Raw genomic sequence first — 26,019 nt, 5'->3', positions numbered from 1 at the left:
GCCAACGCTTTGAGATCAACTGTTTCTCTATTAAAAAACTTCGATGGTACGCCGTCACGTTTAGAATTTTTCCTTAAGCAAATTGATACTTTCTATGTAAGATATTTTAATAATGATCAATCACAGCAAGAATATGTTATCTTGGCAATAAAATCAAAAATTATAGGTACAGCCGAAGATTTTCTTTTAACTCGACCAGACCTTAGAACCTGGCCCGAGATAAAATCAGCTTTAATTCAGAAATTTAGCCATCCGATCACTCGTACTAACCTTCAACAACAATTAATATTTTCATCGAGGAAAAATGATTCTATTCAAGACTACATTCAAAAACTCAAAGCCTTAGTCACTAAAATTAATACTAAGATATGTTCGGAAATCGAAAACGCTGAAGCTAGATCGATATTAATGAATTAACTGCTACGCAAAATCTTTTAGCAAACATTCCTAATGAATTGAGAACGTTACTTATAGTTCGCAATCCTCAGAATTTGGATGAAGCTATAGATACTATTAATAATTATGAAATATTAACAAGTCAAACACATTTTAAAAATACTTATCTCCAAAATAGAACGTCTACACGACATGATATGCAGAAACCATTAAATTATAACAATCAAATATTGAGTAATCTGATAAATCAATCTTTTAGACAGCCAAATCAACCCTTTAGAGAGCAAAATTTACCATTTTGACAACCCCATCAAATGCCACAAAATCAATTCTTTAAACCTCAAAATCAATTTTTCAAGCCACAAAATCAATTCTTTAAACCTCAAAACCAATTTTTCAAGCCACAAAACCAATTTTTTAAACAACCGATGCAACAACCGCAAACCTCTAATCAAAATAACCCCCAAAATTCAAAAAATCAATACCCCCAACCTATGTCAGGCATGAGCCTACAACCTAAAAGATCGTTTCCGCAAAAAAGACCACAACAAAATTATTTTCAATCAACAGGTAAACCAAACTTTACATTTCAGGAATTAACACACGTAGAAAACTCTAACAATAATTACGAAATTAATGAACCACAAACAGACTCGACTAACTCTAATGAAAGTAACTATTACCCCGACTATGATGAAGAAGAATGCTTTGAACAAGAAAATTATATAATCGAACAATTAGAAAATTTTCAATTAACGGCCTCGGACGAAACCAACCCTGCCTAACTTTAAATAGTTTTCAAATAAGCCAGTTACCATATATTGAAATCCCTAATTATAAAATTCGACTACTTATAGATACAGGTTCCCATGCGTCACTTCTTAGACCTTCGTTAGCCGAAACTTATTTTCCAGAACTAATCAAACCTTATGTAAATACTCTTCAAACTTGCGCGGGTTCAAAGAAAGCTACACATAAGGCAACTATTCCACTTTTCACATGTTTTGGTAAAACCGAACCCATTGAATTTATTTTATATCCCTTCCACGAATATTTAGATGGTATTTTAGGAATAAAAGACCTTTGTAAATTAAATCTAAACATTGACTTAAAAAATACCAAGTTAAAAAACCAATACATTTCAATCCCTTTCCAATATAGACAAAATTTTGATGACTATGTAATAGATATTCCCCCAAAAACTATGCAAAAAGCAACACTTAAAACTAATCTGCCTGATAATACGACATGGTTAATGCCATATTATCGTGACAACGAAATTGAAATAAAACTAACCCTTGTAACAATTACAAATTAAACTTATACAATTGAGATATATAATCATTCGGAAAAATCAATAGCTCTCGAAGGTAGTATTAATAATAACTTACCCTTAGAACCCTTTGAACTTAATAATTTTGAAATCTTTAATTTTGAAACAACGGCCTTTAATAACCCGACAATAAAGAAAGAAATTACTGGGAAAATCGATATAAAAAATTTAATACGGCATGAACACCTAAAACTAGAAGAAAAGGAACAGCTCTTTAGACTTATTAAAAAATTCGAACAAATTTTACATAAACCCGGAGACACTTTAACCTTTACAAACCAAGTTAAACATATTATTAGAACTAGTGATGAAATTCCCGTACATGCGAAAAGCTATCGATATCCGTATATCCATAAACAAGAAGTGAATAGACAGATAGAAGAAATGCTACAAGGAGGAATAATTCGACCATCAAGTTCTCCCTGGAGCTCACCAGTCTGGATAGTACCCAAAAAGGTAGACGCATCCGGATGTAGGAAATGGAGACTCGCGATAGACTACAGGAAAATTAAATGAAAAACAATAGACGATAAATATCCAATACCAAATATCGCCGATATACTTGATAAACTAGGAAGATGCCAGTATTTTACAACAATATATCTTGCTAGCGGATTCCATCAAATAGAAATGGATCCTGAAAGTATTCCGAAAACAGCGTTTAACTTAGAACACGGACACTATGAATACACACGTATGCCCTTCGGATTGAAGAACGCACCATCTACATTCCAGCGTGCGATGGATAATATATTGCGTGGACTATTGGGTAAAATATGTCTTGTATACATGGATAATATAATCATATTTTCAACTAGTCCTTCCATATGAAGATACAATTAGATAAATCAGAATTTTTAAAGAAGACAGTAGAATTCTTAGGACATGTAGTAACCCCGGATGGAGTTAAACCAAACCCGAAGAAAATTGAGGCTATTAAGAATTTTAAAATCCCTAGTACTCCAAAAGAAATTAAATCATTTTTGGGCCTCGTTGGATACTATAGGAAGTTCATTAAAGACTTCGCAAAAATTACAAAACCATTGACACATTGCCTAAAGAAAAACGTTAAAATAACCCATGATAAAGCATTCGTCTCAGCTTTTAATCTTTGCAAGAACATATTGACCAATGACCCTATACTACAATACCCGGATTTTAGTAAAACTTTTGTCTTAACAACGGATGCTTCGGACTATGCAATTGGTGCAATACTTTCGCAAGGACCTATCGGATCGGATCTACCAATAGCATACGCCAGCCGAACACTCAACTCTGCAGAATGCCATTATTCTACGACAGAAAAAGAACTTCTCGCTATCGTGTGGGCTACTAAGTATTTTCGACCATATCTGTTTGGTAGGAAATTTACGATAATAACGGATCACAAGCCGTTACAATGGCTCTTCTCTCTTAAGGAACCTAACTCGAAATTAGTCAGGGGGAAATCAAAATTACAGGAATTCGACTACATTGTTCAATATAAAAAAGGTAAACAGAATACAAATGCAGATTCCCTTTCACGTCCTCCTAAAATTCACCCTGTAGATCTAATAAAACCATTAACACACATGTCCCAAGTATGCGAAAAAAATGAAGAAAAAGATTATCAATACATTTGGCATGAAAAAATTAAACACTTTTTTGAATCACAGGAAAACTTGTTCGAACAACCACAGAAAATAATGAGTGACAATGAATCTGCTCAATTTAAAAAATTCTAAGACAATTGGAAACCCATCGAACATTCAATACCAAATCAAAGCGACATCGTAAAGAACCCCAAAATTAACATAATCTCAGATATCCAAATAAGACCTCCGAATAAAATAAAATATCAGATATCACAACCGGACGAAGAAAACAACCCTCAACCATCAATAAGTGAGCAAGTAACCCAAAACGAAAAAAGCAACTCTGATACGGAAACTATACATTCATCTATGGAAAACCCAATCATAGGAGCACCATACGTTAATAAAGCAATAAATACGTTTAAAAATCAAATTATATTTAAATGGACTGACAAAAAACAACCCCACGTTCGAATAGAAAAACTATTTGAAACTAAGAAGGGAATAATGATGTACATAAATGAAAACCCAATAATGGAAAGAATTCAAATTTTATTACGAGACAACTTACCACCAGATACTTACTGCTTATACTTTTGGAATATAGAATTAGAACCAGTAATTATAAGAACCTTCCACGAAACATTTAAAAATAATGCATTTAAATTAATTATCTCTAACACCTTGCTTGAAGACGTAACCGACCAGGACGAACAAAAAGAAATAGTAAACAGATATCATACTACAAAAACATCTCACCGAGGAATGACGGAAAATATTAATAATATTAAACAAAAGTATTATTGGCCCAGTCTTGAAAGAGACGTAATTAACTTTGTCAATTTATGCGAAGAATGCCAGGAAACTAAATATGGTAGACATCCTTACAAGGTTATTTATAAACCAACGCCAACTGGATCTAAACCTTTAGGACACATATATATGGATATATATTCAATTTCAGGACAAAAATATCTTACGATATTGGACAACTTTTCTAAATTTGCAGCGGCATACCCTGTCAACGAAACATCTCTCGAAATATGCCAAAACCTAATTAAATTCTTTTCACACCATGGTACGCCAAGTAAAATCACAACTGACAACGCGCAGACATTTAAAAGTAAATTACTAGAGGATTTGTGTAAAACATATAAAATAGAATTGCACTTTACTACACCATATAACCCAAACTCGAATTCACCAGTCGAAAGATTACATTCAACTATTAAGGAAAGTCTTGTTGCCCTAAAAAACGATCACCGTACCAAAACGATTCAAGAACTAATGGATATTGTAATTCTAAATTATAATAATAGTATACATTCTTTCCATGAATATACTCCTTTCCAAATTCTAAAAGGAAATCTTAATTACCAACTAAATTTCGAGAAAAACTTAGATCAACTACAAACCGATTATATATATGACCTCGCGCGTACTTTCGACGAACTTAATGAAAAAATAAACATGAAACTTAATGCCAAGAAAGCGAACGTCTTAGCTAAATTAAAGGAAAAACGTGATGATACCCGAAGGTACAAATCAATTAATAAATACACCTCAAAAACTAGCTCAAAAACTACATCCCAAATATAAGTTGATAGAATTTAAAAATCAAAGACACCCTAAAGATGTTAAAAGACGTTTGTAATTTCAGGTATAAGAATGAAGGCTACTGTACTCCTACTGCCAATGCTTGTGAGTGCGCAATATAAAATAGAATAAATAGAAAACCCTCTATTACCAGTCTACGAAGGAGATAATAACGAACTTCCATCACGTCTACTATCATGTTAATCTAACTAACTTACAAGATAGTATAAAAGCAACAAAGTCAACGCTTTTAAGTATTAATTCGACTTTAAACAATTTAAATACACCTATAGGCCACTTATTGATAACCCGAACTTTAGATCTTATAGACCAAGCAGAATCTATTCAAACTTTAATTAATCATTATACTACTTTACATAAAAGAATAAAAAGAGGACTCTTTAATTTCTGGGGAAAAGCTCAAAAGTATTTATTTGGTACTTTAGACGCAGACGATGGTGAACGTTATGATCAAAATATTAAAACACTACATGAAAATCAAGAAATTCTTCATCAAGATATATCCTCGGCTCAAACGATTAAGAATTAAGAATGAACTTATTATATTCTATATGGCAGTACCTTTAATATTAAATAAACCATTTACCCTCTATCGTATCTACCCGATACCTGTAAATAATAATATACCTGTTATAAATAACCCATATCTATTAAAATCCATGGATAATTTCTTCAACCTAAAGGAAAACTGTTATAAAATTGAAGAAATGTCGTTATGCCCACGAAATTTACTTAATAAAAATGAACCCTGCGTTCCACAAACAATTAATTTAACTAACCATTGCCCAATGATCCAGGTAAAATACTTAGAAACCTGGGTTACTCAATTAAAAGACAATTCAATTTTAGTAATCTCCTCTTCACAGGAAAAAGCATATTTCCAATGCCCAAATCAACAAAGTATTGAAATAATAAAGAAAGTTTCTTTAATTCTCCCTTTAAACTGTAAAGTTAAAATTCAGGATAATAATTATGATTCTCAAAAAATAGACATAATTAATTTAAGATTAAAATTTCCATCAATTACTATTGATGAGAAATTGGTTCAAAATGTCGAACTTTTGCAATTAAGAGAAATTAATGTCGAAAATATAAAGGAGGATATAGTAAATGCCCAAAATCTAGCAACCTACCGACTAAAACGTTTAGACTTTGTAAAATCAGGTGTTCCAATTACTTTAATATTAATAATTGTTATTATAATCATAGGTATAATAATTTGGGTGTATTGTTACTATAAGAAAAGACAACAAAATGTAAAAGTAGATATAGAACTGAAAACCCTCTAAAATCAACCCCGATTTTCTCAGACTTGAGGAGGGAGGAGTTATATATCTATTTATGATGACCCATATAATAATAAGAACGTATTCGATAAGGATGAGGTTATTCAGCTTTTATATACTATAAATACAAGTATTGTTCATGTGCTTATTTAGTCTCTTAGGTCGCTTCTTGTCGTAACGCTGCCTGTAAACGCTCGTATTGAATAAAAATCTTTTTTAAAAATACAAGTTTTACGGACAGAAATAAAATTCAATCATTGACTGGGTCAGGACTTAGATCTTTTTTAAATTGTTTTCTGGCGCTTTTTGCAAATATGTTGATATGATTTTCTTGGACCGATAAACCCTGTATTGTTTGCAAATATACCTTTTATTTACGTTTTATTTAATATATTATATATATCGTTAAAAATTGTGAACACTACTTTAAAACACTACTTTTAAACGCTATCCGAGAACGTATTTGCAACAACATGTCGAAGGTTGCTCCATATCTGGTTTAAAGATTGTTAATAATTTAAATTGATTTAATAATTATTTAATCAATATAAATAAATAAATAATCGTTTATTGACCACTTACAAATACAAAAACGCATTTTTGAAGTCAGCAAGAGTACAAACAAGATAAATATATTACATATAAACAGCAAACCAGTGTAACCAGAAAGTAAAACAACCTAAGAATAATAATAATAATAATTTATAAAATAACTTAGATCTACTGTGTCCGATGAGTAACAAATTCGTTTATGGAATAGAAACAATGCTCTTCAAAAAACTTTTTTGATAATTGTTTGAATTTTTTAATGGAAAATCGTTTAACATCAATATTTTTGGACTGAAAAAGAGTGTTTGCAAAAATATTATACAATTCTAGATTAAGTTTATTTTTTTGTGTAGTACACAACCTCGATCTTAATGTTATGATATTGTCAGCTGTTCGCGTTATGTAACTGTGATATCCACCATGAGTCGGAAAAACAGACAAATTTGAGTGGATTTCAACTAAAGTTTGGAGAATAAACATACATGGTAACGTAAGTATTTTTAATTCTTTGAATATTGGGCGGTAGTGGCTGGACGGCGGAACACCCCCAAGAACCCGAACCGCAGACTTCTGCAATCTAAAGGCTCTCTTGGCCTCCGTCGCGTTCCCCCACAATAGTAGTCCATATGATAAGACACTAAGAAACAACGCAAAACAAACTATACGGAGACTGCTTTGCGAGATGGAACCTCGCAGTTTTCTCAGAACAAAAACCTGAGGAGACAATTTACCGCACAGGTAGTCTATATGAGGCGACCAGGTTAAAAACGCATCTAGCTAAACACCAAGGAGTTTGACCGGTCCAGATTTTTTACTTCTTCGACTGGTATTGACAATTTAAGTTTATTTGCAGAGAACCACTGCTCAATCATGAAGAGTGTAGTGACAGCCTTTTTATTTAAATTAGTTAGATCTTTCTCCGATTCAATCAATGATGTGTCATCCGCATAGAGTATACTGCGAGCAGCGTTTGTTGCAAATACTACATCATTTATATATATTATAAACAAAAGTGGACCAAGGATGGAACCCTGAGGCACTCCATTAGTAATGTAACATATTGCTTTCTTCCGGTCAAATAAGATTTTAAAAGGGCTAAGGTATTTTCACGAATTCCGTAGTACTCAAGTTTAAAAAGAAGTATATTAGTATCCACGCAGTCGAATACCTTGCTGAGGTCGCACATTGTTACCGAAGTCGACAGGCCCTCCTCAAACCCATAAATCACATGCTCAATCACTGTGTATAAGGCACGGATGATGGACCTACCTGACCGAAAACCAAATTGGGAATCTGTTAACAATTATTATTATTATTATTGATTTAATGATTAATTATTAAAGAAAATATTTGGTATTAAAATATATATGAATTGTGTTTATAGCAAAGTACGCAGATTAATATGAAGTTACCTTATGTAATGTCCCCCGATTTTAATATTAAATTTAAAAATTGGAAGCCACCTATATGTAAGTCATGAGTTTTTAGAAATACTGTGATACTTAAATTTATTCTAAAATGTACTTTAAAATAATTAATGATTAATAAATAATTCTTTATTAATAAAAGGAAACTTAATTTTCTTTTTAAATAATCAAATAACTAACTTGCACCCAAATTCCAAGTTATCTAAAACATACACTTAATCGAAAGACTATAACAATTATTAATAGCTATCCACCACTTTTTTGTAACTTATGATATTATAAATTTTTCTTTTCTAATGTAACTACTTCAATAGATTTTGAGGCGCATATTTTTTTAACCAGCTTGTCTTCGCTACGATACTTCTAAAATACAAAATCAGTTTGGCAAAACTATAACAACCTTTAACTGACCTTTATTAAGAAAATGAAACAAGTGTTAAATACTACTAATACCAGTGCAATACTTATACTTCTAAGGAAATCGATCTCATCTATATGATCCTCTGAAATAAGTTTTCTTTTTATAGACTACTATACATCTATCCTAAAATAAAAATACGCATACTTTAAACTTAAACTTGTAACAACGCCTCTTTACTTGCGATCTAGAGGCCAGAAATTACTTATTATTTTTAAGTTAAGTTAAGTTTAAGTTTAATCTGCACAAACAGTCGTTTGGTCTGATGTATTTTTTATTGCCACTGAATATTTATTTGATTGGTAGTGATAGTGCGAACGGGTAGGTTTTAAAATTTACTTGGTATTTACCGTAAAATATAGGCCACAAATGATCGACGCCACATTTGATTAAAAATATTTCCATTTGCATCATAATTGCGATAGATAACGCACTAATCACTTTAACGGCATTCCGTAATCCACCGCAAATGGCACACGTGCCGAAATGGGTTAAGAAAGTTATGTCAGTGGGGAGTCCAAATGGAGTTATTTGGGTTTAAAGTATTGTTTTGTTGTATTTGTTTTTAATAAATGTATTTAAATCAAATAAGCCCTTTGCTATTGAGAACCAAGCGAATCCTGTAAATTTTTTATTTGGTTTAATTATATAATTATTTTCATTAAATGAAAACACAAAAAAAATTATTTAGTACGAACAAGAATTAGATTATTGATACAAATTTTATTCAAAGGAAACAAAAAAATTCCAAATAAATTTTTATAAACATAATATTAAGATAATAATAATAAGAAAGTTAATTTATCGTCTTAAAGATCTGAATAAATGCATTTGACATTTATTTAAAAAATCCCGGTGTTCGGAATATGAAATGCTTGATCAGAAAGTTCCCGGCATTTATTCAGAAAATTAAAAATACAAGTTTATTCATCTAAACCACATTGTCACCTTCAAAGCGCTTGATCCAATCATCAAAACGTTTTTTATATTCCGTTTCCGGTATGTGCATCAGTGCTTCCTGCAATTTTTTTAATACTTTCTCTAGCTTGCTGAAACGCTTTCCTCGTAGTAGTTTTTTTATCCGAATGAACAAACAGAAGTCACAGGGAGCCAAATGTGGTGAATTTGGTGGCTGTTGTATTTTCTTGTTGCATTTATTAGCAAAAAATTACGAATAACGATAGCAGTGCCATATGCCATCGTTATGCGTGCGTTATCATGGTGGAAATCTACGAGTTTTCTACCTACAATTCTGGTCTCTTTTGGCGAATTGCTTCGTAACGCTCAAATAATACCCTTCGTTTACTTTCTGGTATCTCTGGCAATAATTCATGATGCGTATTGCATTGTAATCCACGAAAATCATGAGCATTGCCTTCTTTTTTCTTTCCACTTTTTTGGCATAAACCTACTTCTTGTTTCCAGTAATGATCCTTTTGATGAATGTGTGATCGGATTTAGCAAATCATCTCTTTCTCGACATCAACACAGTCTCTCCTTCGCTATCTCTCTGATGGTCAATTTGCGATTATTGACCAACATTTCTGTTACTTTATGAATATTTTCGAAAATTGTAACAAATCGCCAACACCCCCAGGGATAGATGGCTACGTAAGTTTTGAAATGTAAAGCTTTGAGACTAAGAAGGAATATCTATAACAGATGTAACGAAAAAAAAAAAGAACAATGGATGCGTCTCGCTGTGGTATTCCGGAAACTATTTAATGAAGGGGTTAGTTATACTGTTTCAGTGGTCTGTAAAAAAATTCGTTAGATGCATAATTTAATTTTGTGCAAAATAATTCAATTAAAAAAAAAATCTATAAACTGTTTCATGTTAAAAGTATTGAAAATGTTCGTCGCCCATTCGGAACTCCTCGATAATTTTTTCTCTACCGAATTTTCGTGTGTTATCATACGTCAACCGCTTTTAGAAACTCCTTCGTTTAATAGTAACCCTTGTGCTACGTGACAAGAAGATAATAAAGTGTGGCCCTGGCCGTATGTAACGCGGTCGCACGCGGCAGTTCTTAGGAGCGGAATTCGAGAGGAGATGACAGTTCGTTGCACCTTAAAAATGTGTTCAGTGTTCAGTGACCGCCCTTGTGCCGCAAGAATAGGGCGAGCATCGCTCGAAGGCGTGCAGGGTCTTCTGCTTCTGGTTCGACAACCTTGCCAGGCGATGCGTCTAGAAAAATCGAGTTCAAAAACCTTGCTTGTTCGATGCCCTTTGATTTGAACTTTCCGTCCGAGATGCTTATTAGTATTCTGGTGATCAATTCAAAGCATCTAACCGAATAGGATCCGTAAATAAATATTTTATCGTCGTAAAAAAAAGTATTTAAAAATAAATAAAAAAAATTGGTCAAATTTGATTCATCACAACTTTATAATCTTAAATTTTTTGGAAAATTTTAAACAAAATGACAAACAAACAACAAGAAAAAATGACAAAATGATTTTATTCCATCTATTTAGTCGTGTGATAAATATGAGAGTTTTAGTCATTATACGACATCAATTGAATGGTTGCTCCATTTTAAAGCATCCTGTGGAATAATGCTTTTTTTAAAGGTTTTTGCATCAGTTCCTTGTTAAGGACCAAATAAACTTGTCACTACTTTAAAAGAAATTTATTTATTCTTTAACAAACACTTTAACTTAATTAACCTAAAGAATTTTTTTACAACACACTTAACCTAACCCTTTAATAACTGCTTGCATATTGTCAATTAAGAACATAAAGACTTGAACAGATACTTAATAACTTACAATTTTTACTCATCCCACAACGGAACTATTTTTTGAGATGCTGATTCCATGTTATAGGCGCGTTACCCGAGCGTTACCATTGTACAAGAAGGATCATCGTAAAGTTATGAGGATTTATCGTCCTATCTAATAATATATAATAATAATAATAAATAATAACAATAATAAAAAAGAAAGAAAATATAATAGTGAGTGACTTTAAACAGCTGGAGGGCGAAGAGACCTATAGGTATCCAAAAAATACCTATAGGTATTTTTGGATAGAAGAGGGTGAAGGACTAGACCATGTGGAAATAAAAGAGGGGCTAAAAAAGAATATAACAAAAGAGTGAGACTGCTACTAAACACCCACAGCAGAAATAAGCTACGAGCCATAGGACAATTTGCAATCCCCGTTGTTTTATACAACTTTGAAGTGATAAATTGGAAAACCGATGAAATAAAATTCCTAGAGCGTAAAATTAGAAAACTTCTTAAGCTCTACGGGATTCATCACCCACGAGCAAACACTGATCCTCTATATTTGTCGAGGAAAAATGGCGGCAGAGGCGTGCAACAAGTTGAAGCTGCCTATAAAACTACTATACTCAGTCTATCTTACTATCTCGAGAAAGCACCTGATAAGTGTGTAGAACTTATAAAAACAAGTGACAATCTTCTCCCGAAACATAAGTCCATAAGTAAGGTGGCAACACAGATCAGGACAGAACTGGGTATAGAAATGACAGATGTAAATCGAGAACGCAAATGGCTATATAAAAAGTTACTATCGGATAAGATCAAGGAAAAATGGCAGCCAAAAGCAATGCACGGCTAATATCCATCACAGGTGCTCAACAAGCAATCCGTCCACAAATAAAATAATCTCAAATGGCTTACCCGTGCTACTTTAAAAGGAGAAACTGAAAGTTTAATTATATATTATATTATTATATATTTAATTAATATAGCTATTAATACCAAATATTTCTCCAAAAACGTTATTGGGCAAAACATTGAACCAAAATGCAGAATATGCAAAGAAGAGGATGAAACAATTCACCATATCATCTCGGCATATCCGGTCTTAGCAAAGAGAGAATACATTGAAAGACACGATGGGGATGCTAAATTGGTTCATTACAAAATCTCCAAAAATCCAGAACGTGATACCGGCACAAACCAGTCCAGTTAGCGCAAAAAGAATATATAACAATCACCTGGAATCAGCAAGTTATAACGGATCGCAAAATTAATGCGAATAAACCGGATATAATTGTCAAGGATGCGCAAAGTAGTAGATGTTATCTGATTTATATCTCAATCTGATTATAACATTAGAGATAAAGAGGCAGAAAAACAACTTAAGTATGGCGACCTATGAATTAAAATTAATAGAATGTGGAAAATGAAAACTGAAATAATCCCACAGGAGCAGCAGTAACAGTTTCAACAGCGCTAGATAATCATGCTAAACTCGATATAAATATAACTGTGGACCAACTTCAATCTGTAGCATTATATGGAACAGGTCATATTATAAAAAAAGTTATTGCTTAATCATCTACCTTAGGGACATGGTATATCCCCGGTAGCATGATCAACATCAGCGAACAACAAAGAAGCTGTGATATAACAAAAATAATAATAATAATTCGATACGTGCCGTACACATGGCTGTTGGAAGTCATGGAAGTCTACAAAATCAGCCAAAAAAAAAAGTTGCGTCCCAAGTGTTTTCGGAGCGCGAGCATTGAAGATGCCAAGTGAGATCTTGGCGAAACGTCTGGAGGATTCCAGTCGGATGCAAGATTCCAGTCGGCATTTTACCATATTTATCCGCATCACCCATGAATTAAATGTTGCCTCTTATAGTGCCAATTATGTATGTCCCTTTCTCCAAATGTGATTTGACTGCTAACTCCATGCTGGTATAGAAACTGTCAGTAAGTAGATGGTATCCTTTATTGAAATAGTTTTCTAAACTTTGGAGTTTTCCCACCACTACAGAACCAAAACCTATCTTTTTTATTTCATCCTTATGTTCATTAGATTGTGCCCCACAATAACAATAAAAACCTAAACAATATTTAGTAATAGAATCACAGAGCATCCAAAATCGTATGCCCCATTTATTTTAATTATTATGTTTCAACCAGAGATGCATCTATACTTAGCTGTTTATTGGGAACATAATGCTGTCGAAAAATTATGTTGGCATGTTCTATCATAAAGTCAAATCTGGCCCATGGGTTGTATTCGAGATGCCCTCATAATGCTAGAGTATCATTGTCAACTACATGGAAAAATTTTAAATATGACGTGAATTTTTATTCCAGTAAGAAGAAATACCGTCATCACTATAGCCACTGTCACCAATAACACGCAACCTCCGATTGATAGTAACCACCGCTATCGCTCCCATAACCACTAACGTAGTTTTCAAATTGTTTTATCATTTCTGAAAACTCACCTGTGTCCGACATTTTGAAATTAAAATTATAAATATCTATAGCGACGCTGGCACTAAAATTGTAAATGAATCAATGGGCCTCATGAATAAAAATGAAGCATTGACTGAAATAAATCTTAAAAATATTCATAAAGAAAAATCTACATAGCAAAGGGTTTACCTCTCATGAATCTGCTTTTGGTTTATAGCAACTTTATTTATTTGTATCATTTGCCGCGCTTAAAAATTTAGAGAGGCTTACTTAGACTACTTATTAATAATTCAAAACCATATTCTCAAGTTATAAGGAAGTTAAATAGAAGTTTAGAAAAATTGCAATATACTCACATAATAACAGGCTATGTTAAATCCAGTCGGCCATCATTTACTTCGGACCTTTTAAAGATTGAACTAATAAGCTCCTTTTCAATCAATAATGTTAAAATACAGGTTGTTTCCTAATGCAAAAAATGGTTGTTATTGTGACTTAAGGAACTTAAACAGATTCAAACATATTCTTAACAGAAAGTTTAATAACTCATTGTCTGAAGCGTTGGTCTTGCGTCACACTAAAACTATTGCAATTTGCACAAAAATGCACAAAGGTGTGTATTAGAATTCATTTTCTTATATGTCTGCTATAATATAATATGGCAAACATTGACTGACCGTATGGCATGTTTTGAATAGTTTTCCGTCTTATCACACGGGATCACCTATTTGTACGAAATAGCTCAATTGAATATATTTATTCGAGGTGTTGATAAAGAGTACACTGCTGCTGACGAATTGCTACAAAATAGAACATTTTTAATAGAGTTTAAAATGTATTCAGAAGTTTTGGTTGGTTTTAGTACTAGAAAAATCACAAGTACCCAGCATAAAACAAGCTAAAACAGAATGCTCTAGTGAATTCATAAGAAGAATAATAAAAATTAAATGGATGGGAACAGCGTTGCTTTGATAATTAGCGAATTGTTTTATTTGCTATGATAAAGTTTCATTAATGTTATGGTAAACTTTGACTTATTTATTTGCGAACATTGTTGTTAAATTAAAATACTTCGAAACAATATGCCCAATTGTCCGACAATAAAGATAAAAATATAATTATTACATACATTTTACCTGCATATACTCATAAAACAATTGCAACACATTTTCAGTTGGCATTTTCTTTTTGGTTTGTTACTCTAATTCATTCCGCCTTCGAAATTTTCTTCAACGCCACTAAATAAGAATCGTTTATTATTTATCGTATTGTTAGGATGTTATGTTATTTCATTATATCTGTAAAAGTAAAAACAACAGTATTGTAACTAAAAACTAGATATTTTGTTTTAGATGGATATTTTATTTTTTACAAAAATTTTTTTTTGATTTATTCTGTGAAGTGGTGACCTAATTAACCAAAATGTTATGTGTTCATATTATGTGGCACGCCACTGATTTCCTTAAAAAATATTTACATTAGCATTCATCTATGAGCAGATTTAATCTCTTAATTTTGTTTAGTCTGTCGCACGGTTTCCACTTAAACATGAAAACCATTTTTTTGCATGCAGTCATATGAACGACATTGTTATGGCTATGCAGAGAAGAGGTTTTTATTTTTTAAGTGAAAACCGTAAATCGGATTGAACAAAATCAAGAAATTAAATTGTAAGAATAATTTTATTTTAAGCAAAATCAGTGGTGTACCATCAATGCCTGCCAAAATAGGTGAAATTCCGTAAGCTCCCTACTGTTGTATTAAAAAAGTGCGGCACACTAAATAATGCCTCTTGATACATAGCACACGTGTTTCAAATTTCATTAAAATATCTAAAGTGGTATTACAGATACAAAAAAATATATTTTATTTTTGAAAACTTTTCCACTCTTTATCTGAACGGTTAAGGCGTTTAGGGCATATGTTCATATGAAGCCTTCTTTTTATTCATTCATTCCAAGTGAAGCATTTGTTTATGGTGGAGCAGAAACTTATTCCTCAGGAGTCAACCTAGTGCTCCAAATTTATTTATCAAACACTTGGGAGGATTTGCTTGACAGCTATTAAACAAAAGCGTTTGCTGTTTTTCGTGAGGTCTAAAATATTCCAATCACAAAATTTTGTTAAAATATTACAAATATTTGAAAATGGTTGCATTTTTTTTTGGTACGCCAAAAAATGTTTAGAAAAAATACTGAAAATCAAAATGAAAATGAAATGAAATTTTAAATATTTACCAACAAAATTATTTACATATAATTTTCCTTCTTTGTCTTAAGTGTTGGTAAAATATTGTTAAAGCAATAATAACAAATTAATTCAAACATACAGGGTGTTCCACAACATTACCATAGCTTGAGAGTGTGTTGCTGGGGTGACTTCAAATTAAAAATGTGAAAGGAACATATACCCGGAACGCTACTCTAGCTGAGCTTCAAGTATTTAAAGTTTTAAAAACCATTTAAAAAAAACCTTTAATTTTTGTTTTATTTTATCAGTTGTTCAAAATGTCCACTCAGTTGCTATATACATAGAATAGCTCTTCTCAGGATTGATGTGGTAGGTCTGCTAATAGTCTCAGGATCAGCACAAATAATTCTAGCTACCAGTTGTTCTTTGTATTCAATACTTTCTGCATTAACTAAAATTTTCAGTCTTCCCCATAAAAAGTAATCTAAAGGATTAAGGTCGGGGGACCTTGCTGGCCAAAGAACTGCTGAACCTCTTCCAATCTACCTGTTTGTATAATTTTGATTAAGAAATTCTGTTACTTGTCGAACAAAGTGAGAAAGTGCCCCATCGTGCTGAATCCACATTCTATGTCTTACATTAAGAAGAACGTCATCCAGTGATATTGGAAGATTATTTTCATTAAAACGTAAATAACAAATAGCCGTGAGACGTTCTTCAATTATAAACGCACCAATGAGGCGGTTATGAATAATGCCACATCAAACATTCACCGAAAATCTATGTTGATTATGGGAGTCCCAACTTTGTCGTGGATTTTCAAGTGCCCAAGAATTCACATTCTTGGTGTTGTTGATACCATTCCAGGTGAATGAGGCTTCATCACTAAATAATGTTATCTGACAAATCCTTTGCTTTCTCAATATTCAACGACCAAATTTGTCTTGGAGCATAGTCGGCAGGTTTAAAGCTTGTGTAAAGTTCTCCATACTCTAATCCGGCCTACGTTAAGTTTGTTACCTATTCTTCAAACACTAGTAGAAGATTAAGTATCGATCGTATTAAGTATTGCCTTTTCTTATGCAAGTTCTTATTGAACGGGACGTTCAGAAGTAGCTGTAGGTAACTTTCCTGTATCTCTCAAACATCGTTGGACGATGACAGTTCTACAAGGCACACTACGAATGGGAAATCCCCGGCGATATTCATCAACTACCGCTCGTCCATTTCCAATAAATAATCCAAAATCAAAGTGAATATTGCCGTATTTGTCGTTCGAAAACGTTAACATTGTACCTTGTAATTAATGTAACACACAAAAATAAACACCCCTAATTAATTTAATTGATATTTACTGTCACAATACATAAAATTCACTGACACCTGAACTTTTCAATAATTATAGTGACAGCGAAACGTAATCCTTGATCTAATAAAAGATAAAATATATTTTAAAGAAAAACATTATGGCGAGCAAAAATGACTGCCTTTTTTAACGCGTCGGTCATAAAAGTCCCGAATACCATCAAAATTGGGATACTCTATGCGGATGCGTCATCGTCGATTCGAAGAAATCGTGGCCCCAGTTTGGCTTTTGCCTGCGGATTTAAAAAACCATTTTAGTGGGCGGTCAAATATTCGATTTTTACCTTTCTTGGAAGTGACTCAGGTATAAACCACAATTATAGTTAACTGAAATGATTAAAGCTCTGTTAACACTCGCCATCTCACGTTAGCAAAACGTGTTTTGCTTCTACCCTAAAGTTTCCAGGATCCGACAGAACCATTTGTTAATATTTATTATATTTTGTGTGTGTGTCAAAATTGATTAAATCTTTTCCACTAAAAGCAGTTAGACAGTTAGCTGGAATTTCCATAAGTGGGCAGTTATTTTACAAAAGCTTGGATTGTTTGAATGCAATTAGAGGTCAATTTTTCAAAGAGACTCACACAGACTACTGTAATAGTTTTTACAAAACTTAAGGATTCCCCCTGCGTCGGTTTTTGCTGAGTCGAAATTACTGACGTTTCGCTAATTATCCTGTTGGCTTCTTCAGAGCTTGACTGAAACTGGCTCGTATTTTACTCTGTACCTGCTTATATATTGTTTGAGGGGGCGTTAATGAGGGGTATTAGCACCGTCGTGGTTAAGATTGTTAGGTTGTTTATAGATTTCTATAGACTCTCGGATTTTTCGTTGGTAGAAGAACTGATTAAATGCAAGAATTTTAGTTTTATTGAATAAAGTTTTATGCCCAGTTTCATGAGTGTGTTCGGCAACAGCTGATGAGTTTATTTGTCTTAGTCGTAAGGCTCTTTCGTGTTCTTTGAGCCTAGTTGATATTTGTCGTCCGGTTTCTCCAATGTATTGTTTGCCGCATATGAATGGAATGCTGCAAACTACTGGCATCTCAAATGGAATTTTGTCTTTGACGGACCGCAGATGCTGAGAGATTTTTGGACAAGTGGTAAATCTGGTTTCAACCAATGCCCATATAATGTTAAAAATTCTGGGAAATTGAGTTTAGTGTATGGAAATCGCTGTTTAGAAAGAGGAATGCGCGGAAAATTATTACCTTCTCTACGAAAATATCAAAAAAAAAACTCCAAATTTTCTTGTTGTAGGACCACTATATTATCTAATAGCTACGTGGAATACCTATTATTGAAACTTCAAAAAATGTTTTTGTTTATATTACGTAATAGTGTTCGAAGCTTTGGTTTAAAATTTGTTATGATGAGCTTCATTTTTTAATCCTCCAAAATATCATTTCCTGGCAAACTTAAATGATTTAATTAAAAACGCCGTTAGTCTTTTATATTTTGCAGATGTGTAGCTACCTACCTAATAACTGGTTATAATTGGGCACCTATTGCACAATTTGATCCGAATTTTTATCAAAAGTTTGCTAAAAGTGGATAAAAAATGGCCAAAATGTTGTTAACTTCATGCCATAGAAAATAGTTCAATGAAGAATGGATACCGGTAATAAATTCAATTTATATTTTATAATTCTTGAAGTTGATTGTTATGATCAAAAAGAAAAAATTAATTCTCTAAATACTCTTCTTAATTTTTATCAAAAAAATCGTAATTTTGACAAAATGTGGGAAAAACAAGCAACTAATAAAGTTTGTGTAGAACACTTTCTATAGAGGCGTTGATACTTTTGAAAGTGTTCCTATCGTTGACAAAATTGGAATTGGAAAAACTAGTTTTCCAATTCCAATCGGTGGCATCCAGTTTTTATATTTAATTATATTTAACTATTTTTATTTAAAAAAGATATATTTATGACAGTTTTCCAGTCAAACTGGCCCCGGCCAGATATGATTGTTACAAATTTTACCTGGTATATTCAAAATGAAGGTAAAAACCAACCGCGTTGGATAGTAATTTGGTTACCGTATTCGATAGCACTTTTGTCACTAAAATTATAATCTTTTTTTTTACATAGCGCTTCTTTCACTTTTCTTTGCGGAGATTTGCACATGATCTAGATCTAGTCACTTATAGTGCTAGTGGTCTAGTCTGTGATGAATTCTTGTATGATTTTAGACACGATAATTATATAGAGCTGTATAATTTTATTTTGCTTCCATAAATTATCTTTGTGGTGATGTAAGCAATATAATAAATATGTTATGAAATATTGTCCAACTGGCAGAGCATGTTTTGTACCTCTGAAGAAATACAGGTCTTCCATTTCGAAAATGGTTTCCCAATCTGTATATAGGAAAGATCAATCAGATGGTAGTTATCTACAGTTGCATGCTGAATGTAAATGGTTTTCTGCTGTATGCTCCTCTAATTGCATAGCAGGTATCGATATGCAGTTGAGGGAGAATCCAAAATCTTTTTAGAGCTATGTGAATGATAGGAGATCAAGTCACAGTCTTCCCAGGTATTTGTGTGCTGGACAGAGTCCGTCCAATAGTCAAGCCACAGTCATGTTATTTTATGAGTTTTTTCAGATCGTTTATGTTAAAAATCTTATTCCACTCCAGACCCCTCAGTGTGGCCAATAATCATAGCGTTGATATTAACTACAAAGAAATGTAGCAAGTAAGATGCCGCCAAAGCTCTTCACAGGTCCAGTTGAAGTGCCAGGAAGGGGTGGAAGATGCATTCTATTTTCAAAAGTGGGCAGAAATATAACATAAGGAACTCTCGTAGTGGACGTATAATGTCTGCAATTAATAATTTATGTAACTGTCTTGTATGCAAATAGTTGGGCTGGTAGTATATTAAACTATTATCAGATGAGCATGAGCGTGGGTTTTCTTAAAATATTTGGTGTTGTCCAAGGTTGTTGTTAATGATATTGTTACATGTTTTCTCAGTAGCAAATTCTTAAAATTTGCTAATGACCTAAAAACTTGGAAAATAATCGAAAACACCATTCAGTTTTTGCTTTTGAAAAATGTTTTGGTATCAGCTTTTCTCGTAAAGTAATTAAAAGTGAGATCACGTATTTAATAAACAATGAAAATCTGAAACGTGCTTCTACATTAAAAGATTCTCGATGAAAGGTTTAAAAATGCTTGAGTTCATTCATTCTACCAGACTTGGATTATTGTTCTGCGGTTTTGTCCCCTTATTTTCAAACCATGATTGAAGGACTTGGGCATAATTTTTTGAGGTCATTATCTGTTTTTATTACCAGCTCTCAGCAAACCTAGAGTTCAACTAGGAGTTTGTTTTCAAGCTGGTTTATGAACGTTTTTGTGTTCCTTATCCAAGTTTTAGATACAAATATACTTTAACAGGTACATATCACAAAACAATATATAGCGTAAACTGTCCATTAGGCACTGATTGGAGCATGATGCACACAGATTTATTTTATAGTTCATTAAGTCAGTTTAAGAGTTACCTTAATAGGTTCTAATCTTAGTAGGTAAGTGCTATGAGTTGTTCATTTTTGAAAAGTGAGAAATATTGATTTCTTTCTTCTGTAATTAGTTAGTTTTTACTATTATTAAGCCTGGAGGTACTAATGCAGTTTGAGTATCCCGTAAATAAATAAATACATTTTTGGGAAATAAAATTTATGATTCAAGTTCAGTTCTCAGTTACAAATTAAAATGACAACAATAATAAAAATAATAATAATAATAATAATAATAATAATAATAATAATGATATATTTACCAAAATATTAAATAATACACAGTTAATCAACATTTTTATGATACTGCAAATATAATGCAAACGAATCCACTAAATTAATCTCGTGAGCGTGGGCAGCGTTAATTCATATATTATATTTTTCAGGAACTTGAAATACAATTAATTTTCTAAAGCACCGCCAGCCATCAACGACAGGATTGAAATTATTACTTAACTAACAAAGTTTGTCTTAAGTTCCATTAGATATAAATAATAATAATAATTAATTGATAATTGAGCCAACAAGATAATATCATCAGTTAAACAAATTATTTAAAAATATAATATATATTTAAATAATAAATTAATTACAGCTTTTTGACTATTATTTTATTCATTTTTTTATATAGTGACTAATGAATACATATTTCGAGAATCTATGAAATCGTGCATAAGTTTACGTCGTTTTTCAGTTATCCAAAGTTAACTTTTTTAGAATTTTTAATTTTTTAAATCTTCAGCTAGACAGTTATACAATTTTGCAGCAGGGTATATATGTCATCTCGATGCTATAGTCTTCTCAAAAACTATCAATTTATATTTGTTGAGTTTTTTCCTTGCATTGTATTCATGGTCAATTTTTTCAAGGGTATATTTATTTTTGTGTTGATGTTTTTACAGATTGTGGCATATTTGAGGCGGATCGAGAATTTTTGCCAAATCATATTATTCTTGTGTTGGGAAGAGCACCGTCTTCTTGTAACTTTTAAGATCCATTTTTGTTTTTTTTTCTAATTGTTCCATTAGATAAAGATATGCACCTCCATATCTGATAAAGCAGTTTTAATTGTGTCTCGATTAAGATCAAAATTAAAATTAAATGGTTATATCTATTAGCACACACACTAACACACTAAAGATACACTGAAAAATAAAATCAGTCAGTCACTCCTAGTTATTTTTAAGCTCCTCCGAAAACTGGTGCACATTCTTTGTGGTGGTCGAGATGCATCGAACCGCAATGGATAATAATTAACGACGTTCTTCCTCGGCAACTTAAAGCCCATTTTGTTCAAGGACTTGCCGGATGGAATTCCACACGCGTCCGCTCGAATCGAGAGTGAGAGTATCCATTGCTACGTTGCCATTGTGCTAGAAAAGTCTTTTGCCTAGTTTTTGTGTGACGTCATTCACGTGTCTATTTTGTTTCCAATTTTTTTAGGTTCATCTATCGTAATCAAATAGTCGGATGGATTTTTTAACAAAAATTCTTTGCACACTGCAAAACAGTTAAATTCGTAGAAAACTTGGAAGCTGTTTAAGATTTCTACAAATGTTGGGGAAAACCTGAAATTTCTCTGTTTTACAATTTTTCAAATTTAAACAATATTTGAAATGTATCATAGTATCATGTAATTTTGAATAATTTGTCTTCGGATAGTACGAACAGGATCTGGTTCCAACACAATGGCGCCTCTCACGCCACAAACAAAGATTTAGTGAAAGGTGGATTCGGAGATAATGGACCGCGGTGCATGTCTTCTGATATTAGTGTTCTCGAAACATTTTTATGAGGTCAACGAACCCACACCGAGAACCTTCAACCGAACACCATTAGGAAATGAAAACGAATAAAAAGATGCACGTCGCACACAGGGTTATTTTTTTAAAACTTGAAATGGGTAAATATCGAAGACCCAAAACTATGGCCTTAAGGCATAACGAACTAAAAAAAATGTTATTCCAGCGTTGCCAGCTGGTGGAGGAATTATTGCAATGGTATAGTGATAATTTATCAGCCAGGTAAAAAGAAACTTGCAGACATGGTAACATGGTGATTAATTGTTCGAACAATAATTTATCCTGCTCTCTATTGACTTTTAGGCAATAATGTTTATTGGTTAAGGCAATAAAAAAGTATTTGTGGCCTAATCCAAGCAGTGACTATAGAATATTACTTTATTTTAAAAATCGTTGTCAACAATAAAATTTCTTTTAACTTACACTGAAAAAGTTATTTTAAAAAAATTTTTGTTTGATCACTGCTAAGCAAATATTCTTTTTAAATTTTAGATAAATTTAACGGATTTATTATAAATATTTATTCATATAAATATTTAGCAACTTTTTAATGGATGGCCAGGCAATAAATGTTTGTTTGATTCAAATAAATATATTTTTGGAAATCTCACAAGCATTATTTAGGTGATATACACGACTGTTGGTGTTAAAGGATTGCTTTTTTCTTTAAAAAAATATGATTTATTTTATTCAATTCAACAATCTGTTAATTTAATTTTTTTAATTAACAGATCGACAGATCTCCAAGAAGTAGAAGAAGAAGAAGAATAATGAAACAATGTAATAAGATTAACTAACTTAGTAGTGGTTGTAATAGATCAAATATTTGTGGTAAATACCATATAATTTGATATAAATAACTGCTGTTGTTTATATGAGACACATTTAGTTGGTCGGTCGTATGTCTGAATTTGCTTAGATTGTGTATCATAATACCTAATAGTTTCGGTGCTTTGTAGTTTTTATATGAATACCATTTATAACAAAGTGCATTAGATTCATTTGTAATATCTTATGGCACAAGTAATTTCTTCGTTTGGTATTTAAATTTAAATTTAAATTTAAACATTCTAAATTGAGTTTTATGGCATGGTATTTGTTTTATTTTTTTTATTTTCCCCTGACCCAATTACTTATTATATATTTTTTTTATTTCTGGGAGTACCTTGTACTGTTCCTCCTTGCCTTTACTGGGAGGGCTCCTTGTACTTTATATGTTACAAAACATACAGTTCCATGTTTCCATTGGAACATTTTAGCGCATTTTTTGCATTCTTACACAGTAATTATCCAAATTACTCAAAAAATTGTTATAAAGCTCTTCCGCTTTGAAGAAAATTACTAGAGTTTTAAAAGGGAAAAAAACAAAGACAACTCGTCTATGTCATTCCCATGTTTTCCCATGCTTTCTTGCGCAAGCTTTTTCATTGCTTTTTTTTATCTTAGCTCTATTTTTTGAAATACAGTTTGCTCTGTAATATTTTTTAGTTGAGCAGTGAAGCTATTATTTTTATTTTAATGACTGATAACTATTCTAATGCAACCTGGTGAAAAAACGGTTCAGTATTTTTTCGTTCAGGAACTTACGGACTAGGTGGTACACTTTCTGCGCATGTCCTTTGATGTGATAGTCCAATTAACTGAAGAATTCCTGGGAGACTTCAAAATACACCGATACCACTAACGGAAAAGTCTCTATATTAGTCGGTGTCAGATGTTCTTGAGCTCCACTGGAAAATTTTCGTATTTAATGTCTTTCTCTGCCTCAGTTTTGCCGACGTTATAGTAGTACAGATATGTCAGTTATAATCCTAGTTCTCTTCTCCTTGTCAATGATGACGAAACCCGGTCTATTGTAATCCCTTGTCATATCTGTATAGACCTGTCCCAGTATAGTACTTCTCTATTTGCTCATAGAACTGCTTGGGGCTGTTATTTATAATAGCACAGCCACTAATGTTGCTGCATGATTTTAGTTGCTTGATTGTGACGTTCTAGGTATGCGTTGTCTGCGAGCGTTGTACAGCCTTCGCTGTTGTGGTCTATAGATTCCCCCATCGCTCACATTTTCGATATCTGTCCTCGACCCCGCGTTAGGCAATGTTTTTCTTAGTTTTGAATCCTAATAAATCTCTTCTGGATAGCCATGAGGATTCCCTCAGTTTCTGGATAGAGATAACTCGCGTAGAGTCACGAGAGTCAAGTCAGCTTAGCGACGTTGAGAACTTACCATGTAAAGGGTGTTTCCTCCAGGTAGCATGATTTTCTTGACCGGATCTAACGATCTGAGGTGGCATTGCGAGTTCAATGGTGTATAGCCTCGTCTTATTGTACTTACTATTGTTGTCGAGGAATCTTCAGATATAGCATGTTCTTGGGTTTGCAGATGTTCACCGCTCACTCCAGCCTTGTTAGTTCATTTAGACCTGCATTAGACCACTTCAGACCAAAGGTTAGGACAAGAATTGCCCAAGTGTTTAAAACCGTGATTTGGTTCTTTGCTGAAAGCTTGGTGTTCCGAATCTTGAATACGCTCTTAGAATGCACTTTACAGGTGTGTCTGGGTCATACTTTGATTCTGTGGCACTCCCAAATACGAAATGCAAGTTCTCGAAATCCTGGAAATGATTTTCGGGGCGTTCCACTATGCCTATCTTTATATTGATGATGGCACAATTTTCAAGTTCAAACGACTTGCCGCTAATAGATCTAAGGTGTTAATTAGGGAGCGGTAGCCCAGTCTGGTTCTCTGTCAACAGTTTCAGGTCATTAATATACACCAGCTGTCGGTATTCAATATTAGTGTTTTTAAGAAGAGTAGCTGAAGGGCAGAACCACAGCGGCGATAAGAAGTCACCTTGAAAAATACTTCTGGGGTTGTCTTGACTGTACCAGCATTGTTGTTGTTGACTTTCCAGCTACTCATAAGGTGTTGAAGTGCCGCTCTTACCTTCAAACAAACATTGTGGATTATTTACAAATCTTCTCCTCTGCGTTGGTTGTGGATAAATCGAACTTGCTGAAGTTTCGCGACTAAAACTTTTCAGTTAACCTCTAAAGAAGTCAACAGGTTTTATTCATCAACAACAGAGGCAAGAAGAAACCAGGAGATTTGTAAAAAGTATTACAGCAACTTGTGGAAGTTTCTTTGAGAAATTAATCCTGTAGATTTCCAGTCATAGTCAATCGAATCGAAAGCTTTGCAGTAGTTAATATAGCAAACATTGACATCTGTTTTCTTAGTTTGGGCGTGTTTAATAAGCACTGCTTCTATCGAAAGTTCCTTCTACCCTCCATCCATTATGTTGTTCATAGTACATGGTTTGTGTATTCGGTTGGT

General features: G+C 32.8%; 1 protein-coding gene across 3 annotated transcripts in view; it reads left to right on the top strand.

Annotated features, from left to right (window-relative positions):
• LOC132703019 (cytochrome P450 306a1) overlaps positions 1-26,019 on the top strand; it is a 246,945-nt gene that overhangs the window by 195,975 nt on the left and 24,951 nt on the right. The window lies entirely within an intron of this gene.

This window comes from Cylas formicarius, unplaced genomic scaffold (genome assembly GCF_029955315.1).
Source record: "Cylas formicarius isolate icCylForm1 unplaced genomic scaffold, icCylForm1.1 PGA_scaffold_6__28_contigs__length_40554024, whole genome shotgun sequence".
In the NCBI taxonomy this organism is placed as follows: Eukaryota; Metazoa; Arthropoda; class Insecta; order Coleoptera; family Brentidae; genus Cylas; species Cylas formicarius.
The sequence above is the reverse complement of the archived record's forward strand: the minus strand, read 5'-3'. Positions and strand labels throughout refer to the sequence as shown.